Source organism: Leuciscus leuciscus (genome assembly GCF_965113295.1).
Source record: "Leuciscus leuciscus genome assembly, chromosome: 6".
Lineage (NCBI taxonomy): Eukaryota > Metazoa > Chordata > Actinopteri > Cypriniformes > Leuciscidae > Leuciscus > Leuciscus leuciscus.
The window spans coordinates 18,415,078-18,429,842 of record NC_138730.1 but is presented as its reverse complement, the minus strand read 5'-3'; positions in this window follow the sequence as shown (position 1 = coordinate 18,429,842).

Sequence of the window (14,765 nt, the reverse complement as noted above, 5' to 3'; positions counted from 1 at the left end):
TAATCAGGACACGGAGGCGCCGGTGCGTGAACTGGAGCTTGTCTCATAAATGAACCGAAACTCAGCGTATAAGCTACTTGCCTCACAGACCTGAGAAATATATCTATAGAAAGCTTGAAATGTGTACTTTTAAACAAAACAATTCAAAACAAAAGAAAACAGACAGCTCTCTGCGTATGTAATCCGTATGAAATGTGCATTTCTCTCCGGTGCGTTCACTACTGCGAAGATCGCGAGTCAGCACCGTCAACTTCATCTTTGCAGCCGACACTGACACAGAAAACACTTGTTTATTAATAAACAATTGAAATGTCTCCTTGCTATATTTGACATATTCATAATCATTACTTTTGCCGGTTCTTTGTGACAGCTTTTAGGTGCGTTATTGGCAGCGCCACCCTTACATGTTACATGAACGCGTCACCACCGCTCAATAGTTAATATTGTTCTTTGGTGTTCAGTTTTAACAGGTTTTTCCAATGTTATTTAATAAAAAAATAAAATAAAAAATCTCTTTTTTCTCTCGACACCACTTTAACTTGGCACGAAGTTCTGGAAAAACTGTCAGTGATGTCACGATATGCAAACCTGCAAATATGCAAATTCATACCTACCTTCATGGACTTTGGCTCATCCATGACCAAAATTTTACTTTTTTTTTTTGCTGTTACTGCAAACCAAAATATTTTTAAGGATGACCTTAGATTAAGCCAGGATTAGGCCTTAGTTCAATTAGGGCATTTTAGCTTTTATAAACATGCCTTAGAAAAAAAACTGGTGTGCATCTTGAGACAAAACAATGGCACTGACATATTTTAAGATATGTTAGTGCAAATTAAAACAGCTCAAACATGCATTTTAGTCTGAGACTAGCTTAAGCCTGGTCTGTGAAACGGGGGGATGTATTTAAGTCCTACTTAAATGGGTCAAAAAGCCCTCTTAAGTTCAACTTATTGCATTTAGTATAAATTTTAACTATAATACAATTTTATTTAATTGCACACATTGATTTTCCTTAATATTTTTTTAAAGTATACTATTACTATTATAAGTAGGCTACTGCTTTTTCACACAAGTTAACCGACTGATTTGTTATTAGTTATTCACACGCTGAAGCTTCTTGAATTCAAAAGTGGCAGAATATTATCAGCAAACAACATAAACGGGTAACGCTTTAGATTACAGCCCAGAATGTCACGTTTATGTTCAGTTCTGCCAGAAAGACTCGGGAGATAAATTGATATAACAAGCGCATGTTTATTAACAGCCCAGCAAGCATAAAAATTTATTTGGCGTAGGCCCCGTCCTTAGCGCGCAATGTGAGGGTAGCGGAAGCTGCATATCCTGCCTGAAGACGAAGGCAGGGGCACAGCCGACCCCCTGGAGGTAAAGGAAGGGACCATCCTGATGGTGGTGGCGAGGATGAAGGGGAAGGTACCATCTTGGTGGTGGTTGGGGAGGATGGAGGTAATTGGCAGCGTCAGCATCTGCGAACTCAGACAAATGTAAGTACCAATCTTTTATACTGCGAGTGTTAGCACATGATTGGTTAGAAGTGAGGTAATACATGACGCACTGATTGAGTCTTCCTGGCAGAACTTAACGCTAAAGCTTTCATTTAGTGTCACCTTCATGGACTTTTAGTTTGTTTGTCTACATGTCACATGTTTCCTTTATTCTATTGTTCCCCTCATTAGTCACCATGGACACGTATTCTCCACCACAGCTGCTCATCATTTAGTTTGTTATATCTGTGTATTTAGTTTCTCTGTTTTCAGTCTTCAGTGTTGGTTGTTGTTTGTGTGAGCAGTACACACTATTACACCAGTTCTTCCTTAGTTTTATTAAACTATGTTGATAATTTGATCCTGTCTTCAGTCCTTCGTCCTCAGTCCTTCATCCTCATCCTGAGACAGAAAGTGCAGCGTAAGTAAAACAAATTTACAGCGTACCTTTCGGTAATTATAGTGTACCTATAAAGTACGTACGTGTCGGTATAAGGGAACAAAATGTAAAGTTTGGGGAATAAAGGGGTAACAACCAAGAAAACTTACAGATTATGTATAATGTACGAGTACTTATTCTACTACAATAGGCAACAATCTTACATTTAGGAGCAATTTATTGAGAATACACTGTGTAGCTTTTTGTTATAGTGTACCAATACATAAAGGCATTTTTTGAATAACAGCGTACATAGTGCATTTATACAGTCTTTTTTTTTCTTTTTAATTGCAAAAGTGCACTGATTAAGTTTTGGCTTCCGTGTTTCAAGCCAAGTAAAACTATTGCAAGTTTATTTACTTTTTTTAAATACTGGGGAAATACTCTTGTTCCATGTAGTTACAGGGTAAGTGTGACATTGCGGGCTATAAATTAAAGTGGTGTTTGTTACCCTCTAGTTCCATGAAGTCACAGGGTAAGTACAATAAAAATACGTATACAATCTGTTATCATTGACTCTGAAACCTTTATTTGAAAAACAACTTAAAGTCCACATGAACCGGAAGTAGCAAACGACTTTTCGCCAGTGTTGTGAAGTATTTCCAAGTGAAACGTAATATTGACCAGAGGGCAGGGTTTTACTTTAGCGCTCCTCCTCTCCATCTCTGCTCATAGCAGACTAATGGTTTGAGGGGAGTGGTTTAGCGTTTTCAACCCAAGCCGTCAAACTGACGTAATCAAAAAAGGAACGCCATTCCAGACCGGAAGTAACTTTTCAGATTTTGATTGAAGATTACCACGGCAAACAGTTTGTTTCTGTGTATTCATTTTGCACGGATTAATTGTTCACCACATATGTGCTAACAAAGTAAATAGGGTCAATTTTGATTTCATGTCGACTTTAATTCAAAACAAATTTAAACTTTACCCCCATATTCCCCAAATTTGACATTGTTTCCTTATACTGACACATATATACTTTATAGGTACACTAATTACCGAAAAGTACATATTAAATTCATTTTACTTACACACTTTCCGGGCTGTAATCTAAAGCATTACCCATCAATTTGTCTGTCCCTCACACAAAGCTATCAAACGGCTTCAAAAGACTTGACAATTCTCTCTCATGAATTCTCTCTTGAGTCGTATTTTTATTTATTTATTGTTCCCAACTTGCAGACATGGTCACTATCAAGTGTTCTTTTATGGAATAGAGCTGTTTAGGGAGTAGGGGCTCTCCAAAAATATCCACTGTTTTGTTTCACACAATAATAACAGCATACGAGTTTGGAACGACATGAGGGAGAGTAAATAATAGCTGGATCAATTTTTGCTGTTCCTCTATGAAACTAAACTAATAAGAATGGTCCTAATGGAGACAGCTTATGTGTTATTATCAGCCGAGACAATCCTCAGACAATCAAAGATTGAGTTTAAATGGGAAAAACACATTAAAAGCATGCAGTTAAGTGGAAAGCATTTCAGCAGATCATCGTTTCCTCTCACTGACAGCTGGTGTCCCTCTTTCTCAGAACAGATTCTCTTGTTCAGTAGGCATTGAATTGCTGCTGCACGAACAGTGCATTCACTCGGGGGCGATTAATGGAGATGATTGGCCATTTTATATCCGGTCTTTCTCTCAGCACAGACTGTGCCACTGTAATATACCACTGGGAATACTCTGAAATAACAGCAACATTATCCTAGCAGAGGTGAATTCCAGTTCAGTTTTAGTCATCTCTGCTCAGAGCCAAAGAGACAGAGGGCATTGATTACAAGGATCGTTGTGTCTGCTAGGCCCATGTAAAAGTGAATACATAGCAATGAATTGTTTGTGAAATACTGACTAACAGTGTTACGTTTGCTTGACTACACTATATTAAACTAAATGGACAAGTTCAAGCTGCAGTCATAAAATGACGCACTCAATATGATCTGAGAGGTGTTTATAGAATAAAACTGACATCAAAGATTTGTGCTTTCTTTAAGGGTCAAAAACAAATAAGTGTGTCCATGTTAAGGAAAAATCTAGTTTAAAATATTACAAATCATGAATATTTATTCGTTCCTTAAAAAAAAAAAAAAACTTAGATAAATAAAAGATTATGCCAAAATAAAATTCTTATTAAAAATGTCATGCTTTCATTTAATTCTTAACTGAAATACACCACCCCCAAAACATAAAGCAGATATTTTATAGATAATGTGGTGACAATTAGCAGTGTTGTTATTGTTAACTAAAACTGTTCAAAAATAGTTTCTATCCATTGAAATAAAGAAATAATATAAAATATAAATATTACATGAAAAACTTAAAACTTGTTTCAATACAGCAAATAACAGAAATTCAAAATAAGTCGAAGTACTACATTTCTTAATACTGAAACTAAAAATAAATAAAAAATGACAAATAAATAAAGCTCAAAGATTTTTGATATACAAAAAATAAATAAAAATAAATAAATAATAATAAAAAACGGTGGTGTTTTCGAGGGAACTAAATGCTGCGTCATATTGACGATATGGGAACGTCAATACCTCATACTGCAAAATGCCTGGTCAATAAAAAGGTTGTGAAGATGTGCACAAGTCTATGAACAAGCCAGGAAGGAAAGGGTAGCTGAGAAGGACCTTCCCTTTCTCATTCCCTAAGGAGGCTGCAGCTGCAACTGTATTCGCCAACAACTTCAGTAGAAGTTTCAGACTAAGCATAGATTGCAACATCTCTAACTCTATGCCATTCCTGTAACAGGGAATCATGAACAGCACACTCTCACCTTCAGCTCACAATGCTGAAGGGGGCAACAGAGAAAGTGGAAACTTAGTCAACTAGTCAGGTCAAGTCACCTTCATTTATATGACTTTATATTACAACTACAGTTGCGTCAACCAAAGCACTTCCCATTGAGGTAGAGGGGGGCAACAGGGAGAGCAGCGATTAAACTGCTCTCTCCTTTATCCATCGCCCTTCCCTGGGCGTCATCTTAAAGGCTCTTACCACCGACCCCCAAGGGACCACTACAACTCTCATTCAAAAGGCCCAGCCAAGGACAAATAGTAGAAGGTGCCAAAGTGGTTGTCACATTCAGTGTTAGCAGGTCAGTCTGCAGGACGCTCTAGGCATAAAACTACCTCTACACTGGTACTCCAATACAGCTTGGAGGGGCAGGGGGCAGGATGCCCAAGTGCACACAACAGTCAATACTGCCCAACATCGACACTGCCCTTAGAGAAGTAAGCCATGATCTTAATCGCCGAGCTGCCTCTTTAGCCACAGGGCATAGACTGTCAATCATCATTGAAAAGAGACCTGTGGGAGCGGAGCTTTTCCAGTGTGAAACGCTCACAGTGCCGGTGGCTCGAAATAGATGATCGCACGTGCTCCGCTGCCAAACACTATTCGTGTGTCTATTTATAGTTTCGCTGACTCACTTACCTGTGGTCACCTGACTACTTTAAAGGCCAATTTCATTGGTGTGTTGGCACACGTGCTTCAGACACCGGCTCATAGCGTCAATCTGATGCAGCGTTGAGTTCCCTCGAATAGGAACAACAAAATAAAAATAGCTTTTGCATTCCCATTTGCTCCAATTGCAAAAGCAACATGACATCATGACTTTGCGTAAACATACACGCCACTTTCAAGTCAAGTGGCGTGTTATTTATACGCATTTTGAGCTATCCGCGTGTATGTCCACGCCGAAACGAACCGTCATCTTCCGCGTGTATGTCTACGCCGTTAAACGTCAGAGTGATTCCGCGTGTATGTGTACGCCGTTAAATGTCCGAGCGAAACTGAGCAAAATGTATATCTACATCTGGGGAGCAATATTTTTTTTCCTAGGATGGTAGGGGAACACTCATAAATGGTATTAACCCCAGTGACGGGTAGGTTTAGGGACGCGGTTGGGGTAGGTCATATTTATTTATATATACAGTAATGTAACGTTAAGTCACCGGCGTTGATAAACACGCTGAAAATCGATTATGCGTGTTGATAACACGCCAAAAATGGAAATACGAATTGGCGTGTCATACATACGCCATTTCATGAGATCAGTCTGGCAAAAGAAAGAAAAAAATATAGAACGATTGACTACGTTGGTCAGAAGATGACAAATTTTCCGAGGTGGCTAATTCGTACGAATTCATACGACCTCACTCGTACGAATTCGTACGAATTAGCCACCTTTTACTCACTCATATGAATTGGTCGTGAGATAGCGTAGAATTTTCCGTCACTTCCTCAGCCATTGTATTTAAAACATCCACACAGCAGCGTTAGATTTCTGAAATGTAAAGCCCAGATATAACACGAAGTATAGTCTTTTTTTACATTAAAAAAATTTCATTGAAAATATAAAAAACATTGTTAGATTTACTATGTTAAAAGCTGTAGAAATGCATCATCACAATCCGTGAAAAGGGTTCATGCTCATAATCAGTGATTTTGAATTCTGACAGCCACTTAAATACATTGTCTATAAGAAAGAGCATTGATCTTAAATGAACAACAAGCTCCTCAGTCCAGCGTGCACTTGTTAAGTACATTTATTCTACTTAGACTGGTAGAGAATGGCATACAGATCCATCTCCACTGGACAAGCAGACATGTAGGGTAGTGAGAGCTCAGCACATTATCCGATGCTCTAAGCTGAGATGTCTGCATAAAAAGGACAGAGTACTGGTCGCTCTGTCACTTAGCAGTGTCCCATTCTTCAGACCTGCTGAGTGATGCACTAGTAAAAAGGTTGGGACAGTTTTCTCTATTACTGGTCTATGAAAGCTTCACAGTCCCTGTGGTAATCAGATACAGATGCCAATAGTGATGGATTCCTGCACCCGAAAGGCCCCTGGCCTGGACAGCGCACCCATACAAATCAGAATTTACATGCCAAGTTCCCTTGATCAATGCACATTTTCCCCTTAAAACAGAGCCTTCTTCATTTTCTCTCATCCAGCTGAAATTGAATGCCACTTTTTCACAAATTGAGTTCCTGGGTGGGTCAGCTCTTTGGGGCAAGTAGGTTGGAACATGTCATGAAAATCTCACACTGAGAAACGAGCCTGAAGCTTCTAATAAAACCAACGTTTCCAATGCATCTCTAATTAGGGTTTTATTATCCTGTTGTTGCACATCCTTGCTAATTAAATTGTGAGTGTTAAGAGAGTTTTTCGGCTTGTACAAATGAACAGACCTTAAATAGACTATATTGATGATGCACTGCAGCAGATCCACAGTTGTTGTATTTTTAAGCATTTTAAAAGTCAAGACTAACGGCTGCTCTAGAAATGGTTATTGTTTCGGCACACAATTGAAAATACATAATTAAATTTTGATGATTTTCCCCTCATTCATAACCACGCATCATGCTGTTAAGATGCTGCAAGCCTTCAGAATTGCATTATAAAATGAGAATTCAATTACAGACCCAGCATCCTTATCTCTTTTGAATGCTTCTTTCTGCTTTTTTCTTTAATTGGTCATGGACTGTCTCATCAGTAGGCAAGAGCAGCTTAGTGTGGTATATGTGCACTGTTGTTCTATAAAGAGCCCTTTTTTATCATTAAAAAAATGTCATGAAATTTTCAAGCTGCTAACCAGTACTGACTTACAAATTATACATTGAAAATAAGCTGTCTTTGAAATAGTATAAAGTACTGAAACCTATTATTACTAATTATTATTGTTTGTACAAACATGAATGATAACTCTAATTATGTGGCTTGATGAATAGAACTTCTTTCTTTCTATTTTTGTCAGGCTGATGATAGAATGGATACATTTTTATTTATTTGTTCCTTACACAACACTATGTTATGGCCTGAAAACACTTTTACCATAGTGCATGATTTGTAAACTAATACATTTTTGATGTTTGCATCACATAGAGTTCCATGCGCTTGTTAAGTCGTTATGTGAGGAATACTGCTTCCGGTTCCAAGACTCTACTCAATTAAGAAATGTCTCCACAATGTTTCCAATTAGCCTGGGTTGAATTCCTAGAAACTAATAGCAACACCCAGGCACGTTCGCAATGTGCCAAGTTTCGCACAGACAAGCACCACTCGCATTATAAAGGGGTCCAATTATTGCACTTTTTTTCCACTTTTAACTTTCTTCAGTGTGAAATGTTGCTTTTTGAGCAGGAAAAAGTTCAACAAATTTACAAAACACAAAGTCCACTCCAAAGGGAGTTATTCTCTGTATCAGTGTGCACTGTTTCTGAACTCCTTGAAACGCCTCCATTGTAGTCTTGAGTTTTCTTCCAGAAACGTACACGTCACAGTATTCCTCATTTAAATAATTCCTGCCCAAGACATACGCAAAATAAAGGGACGAGGCCTGGTTGAGCTGCGTTGGTCGTGTGTTGAAACTCACGGTTATGGTAAGGGGCGTGACATTTCCGAAACGCGCTCAAAGTGGTTGTCCAATCACAACTCACTGATCCAGCCGACCAATCAGAGCACATTGTGCTTTTCAGAAGGAGGGGCTTCATCAGACCTAAACTGAGTGTTACTGACAGACTAGGAAGAGAGGAGCTGCAATATTGTAAAATATATGAAAAATTATGTTTTTTTCAACATTCAAAAAACCTCTTCCAGTAGACCCCAAAAACAAAATCAAGACTTTGGAAAAGTGCATAATAGTGACATTTAATAAGTAATTAGAATGAGTAATTAGAAAAGATAAAAAACCTATGAACCCTATGTGAGCTCAACTGGAGTTTGCCAAAAAGCATTTGTGGTTATTTATATGCATGAAAGGAGTTTGTTAGGTCTAGATTCAAAGAATTCAAAGCCATGCAGTGCAAAACTAGTCTTTCTCATACTTTAAAACCATACTTGCATTGAAGTGCTGGAGTGGAGGTGGCGTCAAGCTGTGGGCCTGCTTTTCATCAGTAGCGAATCAACATCTTGTTAAAAGAATAATGTGAACAACCATGAAAAAATATCTTATATATTTTAAAATGACTTGCTGGTCTTACTTGGTTAAAGCTGGTCTATCTGATCTCCCAGCATGACCAGCTAACAAGTGTCCATCCAGGGGGACCAGCAAAAACCACTGAACCTCACAAATGACTAATTTAAATGCTCTACAATCTACAAAGGAATTCAGGGGACCTATTAGCACAACTCAAATAAATGCATGGATGCAAGTTAAAAAATGTAATTTATTGATTGTCAGAATAAGTTTCTACACCTCATTAGTCCAGAGAAACAACTTTTTTTTTTAATGGTTTTAGTTAACAATAATAACCCTGGGTGGAACAACTTTTGCATTGGGAACATGTATGATGCCTATTACACCCTTTTCCAAACTCTTGATTTTGTTTTATATAAGGTTTTCATGCTTGTTCAAAAGCCACATAATTTTTCACATATTTGAAATTGTTGCAGCACCTCTCTTCACAGTCTGTCAGTAACGTTCTGTTTAGTGTCTCTATGAAGCCCCTCCTTCTGAAAAGCACAATGTGCTCTGATTGGTCGGCTGGATCAGTGTGTTGTTTACTGGTCAACTGCTTTGAGCGTGTTTCGGAAATGTCACGCACCTTACCATAACCGCGTTAGATCTATGGCGTTAGATCAGACATTTTTTCATCCTCAAACAGCAACATTACACACTAAATAAATTGTAAAAATGCATAACAGGTCCTATTTAAAGATGATCTTCTCCAGTCAAAAATCTATAAAATGTGTATTACATTTTTCCCCCCAAGGACAATGTCATTCTACATCGCCGTTTCATCATTTTGGACACTCTGCTGGCGCACAAAACCAAACCCTCAGACACTGACACCTGAAATATCTTCTCGCCCAGAGATGTCCTCATAGTCAATTCTGCAAAGTGACATCACTCCATGTTTCACACCTCTTTGAAGAATGATGAAATGGCCGGTCCGAGTTGTGACAGCAATTCGCTTCACTTCAGCGCTTTTCGGACAGGGTGGCGAGCAGGGAGGGCCTGCGACGGACGGGATGACACAGCTCCAGAATAGAGCAGATGATGAGGGGAGATCAGTTTCAACTGACTGATGTTTCACCGCGCCAGTCTGAGTGCCAGTCTCTCTCAGTAACAAGATGTGTAATCTTGCTCCAAGAACGCAAGGCAATTTTAGCCCAATGTCTGTTCCTTTTTTTGTGTGCAGTGTTTGATTACTGCAATGTAGAACATGAGCTGTAAAATGCACACAGAAGAAGCACTTAGTATGAATAAAAAGTACTGAAACCACCTTTTGTGCATAATTGCTCCCATCTGAGACATTTGAAATGTACGTGGTTAAAGTGAAAATTGCTAATACACATCCTCGCCCTCCAGAGAAATGGTAATGATGTATTGTAACAATTTTTAAACCCTACATCAGGTGTTCCCAGAGCACTGAGCCACAAACATCACGGACATCTGCGAGACGCACTTATAATTGGATCGAGCGTTCTCATTGCACACAGGTTTAGATCTGCATTGTTTGCATGCTGCAGAACAGACAGCAATTCATTTTGTTTCTGTATATTACAGAGTATTGTTTTCCCCGCTACGTCTCATAGGAATTCTGGTTTTATAGCTTCTTATTCGCATTTATGGGTTAGAAAATTGCTGCAGGGATGTTACTTTGTTTGTTGGCTTCTGAATTGTGATTCACTTTGATCTTTGCCGCTAGTGCAAAAGATGTGGAATGCTGAAGGAAACTTCTGTTCAGATAAAACTTCATATGAACAAAGCCACAGATTCAGCTCATGTGCAACGCTTTAAAGTTCACTAAAGTGACCTGGTTGGTCAAATATGAATTACTAATCTGGGTAAACACAGATAATCATTATCAAATCTCTGCAAATATCAAAGCTCTGTCTGAAAATCACACCAGTTAAGTCATACAGCACAGTTTTTGATCTTCTCGCATTCTGAGGCCTTTGAGACCATTAATATATATTCAAATTTATAAGTTCATTCTTAGCACAGAAATACCTCATAGTCAAATTATGGACCAGCAATTTTTAGCTATAGCAAGCTATCCACACAAATTCAGAATACTGCAAACACCAAATATTTTTTTTTCGTTAAATGTAAAAATTCTAATCTTTATATAAAAAGAATATTCTGGGTACAATTTAAGCTTAATCAACAGAATTGTTTGTATAATGTCACACAATTTCCATCTGTTAAAAAACAAACAAATCTGTGTTACAGGGTTTCCATTGTACCTACAATAGAAGTAAATGGGGCCAATTCGTAAATATTATTTAAACATTAAATAAAATGGCTTACTAACAAATTCTTAGTTGCCATGACAGTGATGCCACAACCTCTAGAATGGCTGTAAAAATATAGTTTAAACAGCTTTACAGCTCAAATAATGCACAAGTTTTATCATAAGAATTTGTGTAAGTGCTTTTATAAAATTATAAGCTTCAAAATTCTGCTTTTAAATCCAACAAAAACTGGCTCCATAAACTTCCATTGTATTTGTATAAAATTATGTATAAAAAAATAATTTTTCGTGGGAATCAACATTCGGTTGAGTTTAAATATTGAACTTACCGAACAATATCCCTTTAATATTAAATTGCATAGCTAATTTCTTGTGACACAAACACATATGTAGCCTACTTACTATATAATCATACATAGTGAACAGAAAGTGATAGAATCAATACACTCCAGTGTAAGATGCATAACTTTGTTAGCATAGCTCTTTAAACGCATCATATCAGCATTATGAGACCGTTATCTTTGAAATTCCCTTGCCTCTGCCGCCTGTGCTGAGCAACGAAATTAACATGCAGCAAAACCAGGTCACAACAAAATAAACCGACTGTCGTGATTCATTACAGTATCACATCTCAGCCCCTGTTCCCTGAGAAACCACATCAGCTAATCAATAGACAGCAGAGAAGCTGTCAGCATTAGCGCAAGAGGCAGACACCAGTGCATTATCCTTTTCACTGAATTTCACTGCATTTTCACTGATAATGAGGTGCATTATCACTTTCATTGCATTCAGGCCTCGGTCATAATGATTCAGCCTCATTTTCTCGCTATGAACCAATGTCAGAGAAGCTGCTTTAGATGTGTAGCTTGCTAAGCTAACAGCTCCTACTTTAAAGTGAAGATAGATTCATAGGGATCTTTTTAAACTATCCAAAGATATAATTTAATTGTTATAGCTATTTTTTCCCCCCGAAAAAACAACAACAACAAAAACAATGAGGGTTTTGAATGAATGATCTCAGTTAAGGTGATTTAAACTTTTACAGATGCATTTTAGACATTTATGCTAAAAACAATACTAGAACAGACCTATAGCACTGCAAGAATAAGTCCTAAAACCCAGAAACAAGAAATCTTCCTAAAGTCAATGGGCTTTTTGAATGGGTTTTTGGTTAAACGCCTGAAATAAACTATGTTGCTAACACAAGCTCAAGATATTTTCACATTTCATTCTACAATGTTTTACAATGGCTAAATAGGATTACAGAGGTTGTCACACCGAAGAGCTAAACTCATACTCACTAGTCCACTTTCACAGCCTCGATGTGTTTATACTCGCACTCTTGCAAACTATTCTCAAACTTTCCAACTTGTAGATTTTAAATACATACTGGAAAAGTTTTCTGAAGTTGGGTGACGTTGAAGTCTTGCGACCGTGGTGTAGTTTGCTTATAGCCTAACTTTAGCTTTTTGCTTCTGCACTGAAAAAAATGATTCGTTGAATTTATTAAATTTTTTATGGTAAGTGGTTGCACACAATTGATTTAAGCTACATTTAAACAAATGTATTAAGTTGAACTAAAATTGAATAAGTTCAACATAATGCATTTGTTTAAATGTAGCTAAAATCAATTGTGTGCAACCACTTACCATACATTTCTTTATTAAATTCAACGAATATTTTTTTTTTCAGTGTGGCGATTTAGTAAAAAAATTGGTGTTCATTTGGGAAGTTTGTCTTGAGGAACAAACCATAAATATCATGAACTTTTGTCCGTACCAAAGCAAAAGCCAGTAGAAAAACTCTGTTTGTCGAGGGAAACAGGGTGATGCTAACTTCCAGGTTGGCCTAAAAACTCATCATCACGGCAGGACTCTATATAATTGAATTTAAAGAAGAGATTCAAACACACTGATGAACAGCAGAACATACAGTAGCTAAATATAACATATTTCACTATAATAAACAAACCGGCATCTGTTGCTAGCTTGTTAGTGGGAAAACTATTTTAAGCTGTTGTCACTAGCTGTGTTGCCACATTTATTTAGTAACTCCACACAAGCTAATTAAAATTCTAATTAAAAATGAAGTATTGATAATGTATTTGAAAAACAGAACCATGTTTTTTCAGATGCTTTACATGAGACTATAGGGATACTGGAGCACTTATTGAAGAGCAAATATTATTATTAATACGTTATTCGCTAACAATTTTGAATACTGTTCTGTCATCAATGAATAACTACGCAGGAACAAATGAGTAATGCAATATTAACATTCTAGTTACTGCTAATAACTAACAAGAAACTGATTAACTAATTAGTAAGTAATGGCACTCAGTTGAATGAGGTAGTTCACTATTAGCTAATCAGTAACATATCTCATACCTCCCGGAGGACTACTAAGAACTACTACAGTATATACAGGTTCATAATGAACAGTATTCAGAAGTGAAAAACATGATAACTCTCAAGCAATGACTAAAGCCATTGTAAGCTTTTGAGGTTTTTGGTAAAGTACTGTATAGTTACGACTCAAGTGTTACTACATCATTCTAAAGGAACTACTAATTATTTGGATCAGTTTTTTTAAAGTGAAAATCATAATAACTCATGTAATAACTCAAGTGTTACCAAATCCATCGGAAGGAATTAGCCTACTATCCAAAACCTTACAAAAAATACCCCCCAAAGCTTACTATCATGATTACAATTCTCACAATTAACTAACTATTAACTATGACTTTTGTCTTAATAAACTCCTAATTACTGCTCATTAATTGTTAAGGTAGTTGTTAAGTAGGATTAGGGACGTAGAATATGATCATGCAGAATAAGGCATTAATATGTCCTTTATAAGTACTAATAAACAGCCAATATCCTAGTAATATGCATGCTAATAAGAAACTATTAATAGCGAGAATTGGACCCTATAAACTAAAGTGTTACGAAGAGTTCTGCTTTTCACAATATTTAGTATACCTTTAGAAGGATGTAGTAACACTTAATCTATTATTAGTGGGCTACCATGATCTTCACTTTAGAATTAATTACACATTTTGCATCATTCACATTAATTATGAAACTGTACACAGTAGATCTTATTTATCTGGGAGGAAACACAATAGTAGTTACTGATTAGCTAATAGTGAACTCTTACAACTGAGCGCTGTTACGTACTAATTCATTAATCAAAGTACTCATTTGTTCCTGTGTAGTTATTCATTAATGATGGAACAATATTCTAAAGTGTTACCCGCTATTCTATTATCAAACTGCTGGTCTGTTGATGACAAAAATCAGATCCTTTGTGTACAGATTTTTTATTCTAAATCTTGCTACTTTTAACAAGCAGGGTAAAAGTTAGAAACAAAGAGAATAAAACTTTCTCCTACTTTGTAAGACTCCCCCTCCCCCATGTCCTCATTTCAACATGCATTGCAGAATGGGAAAAAAGTCATGAGGCAGCAACCTCCTCCATTACACCTTTCGTCATACACACAAAAGAGACATACTACTGCTGCCTATGCATTATAATTGACTTTGTTCTCATCCCTCGGAAAACGTTAATTAATAGAGAATTAAATCACGGAGCTTCACGGAGTGACCC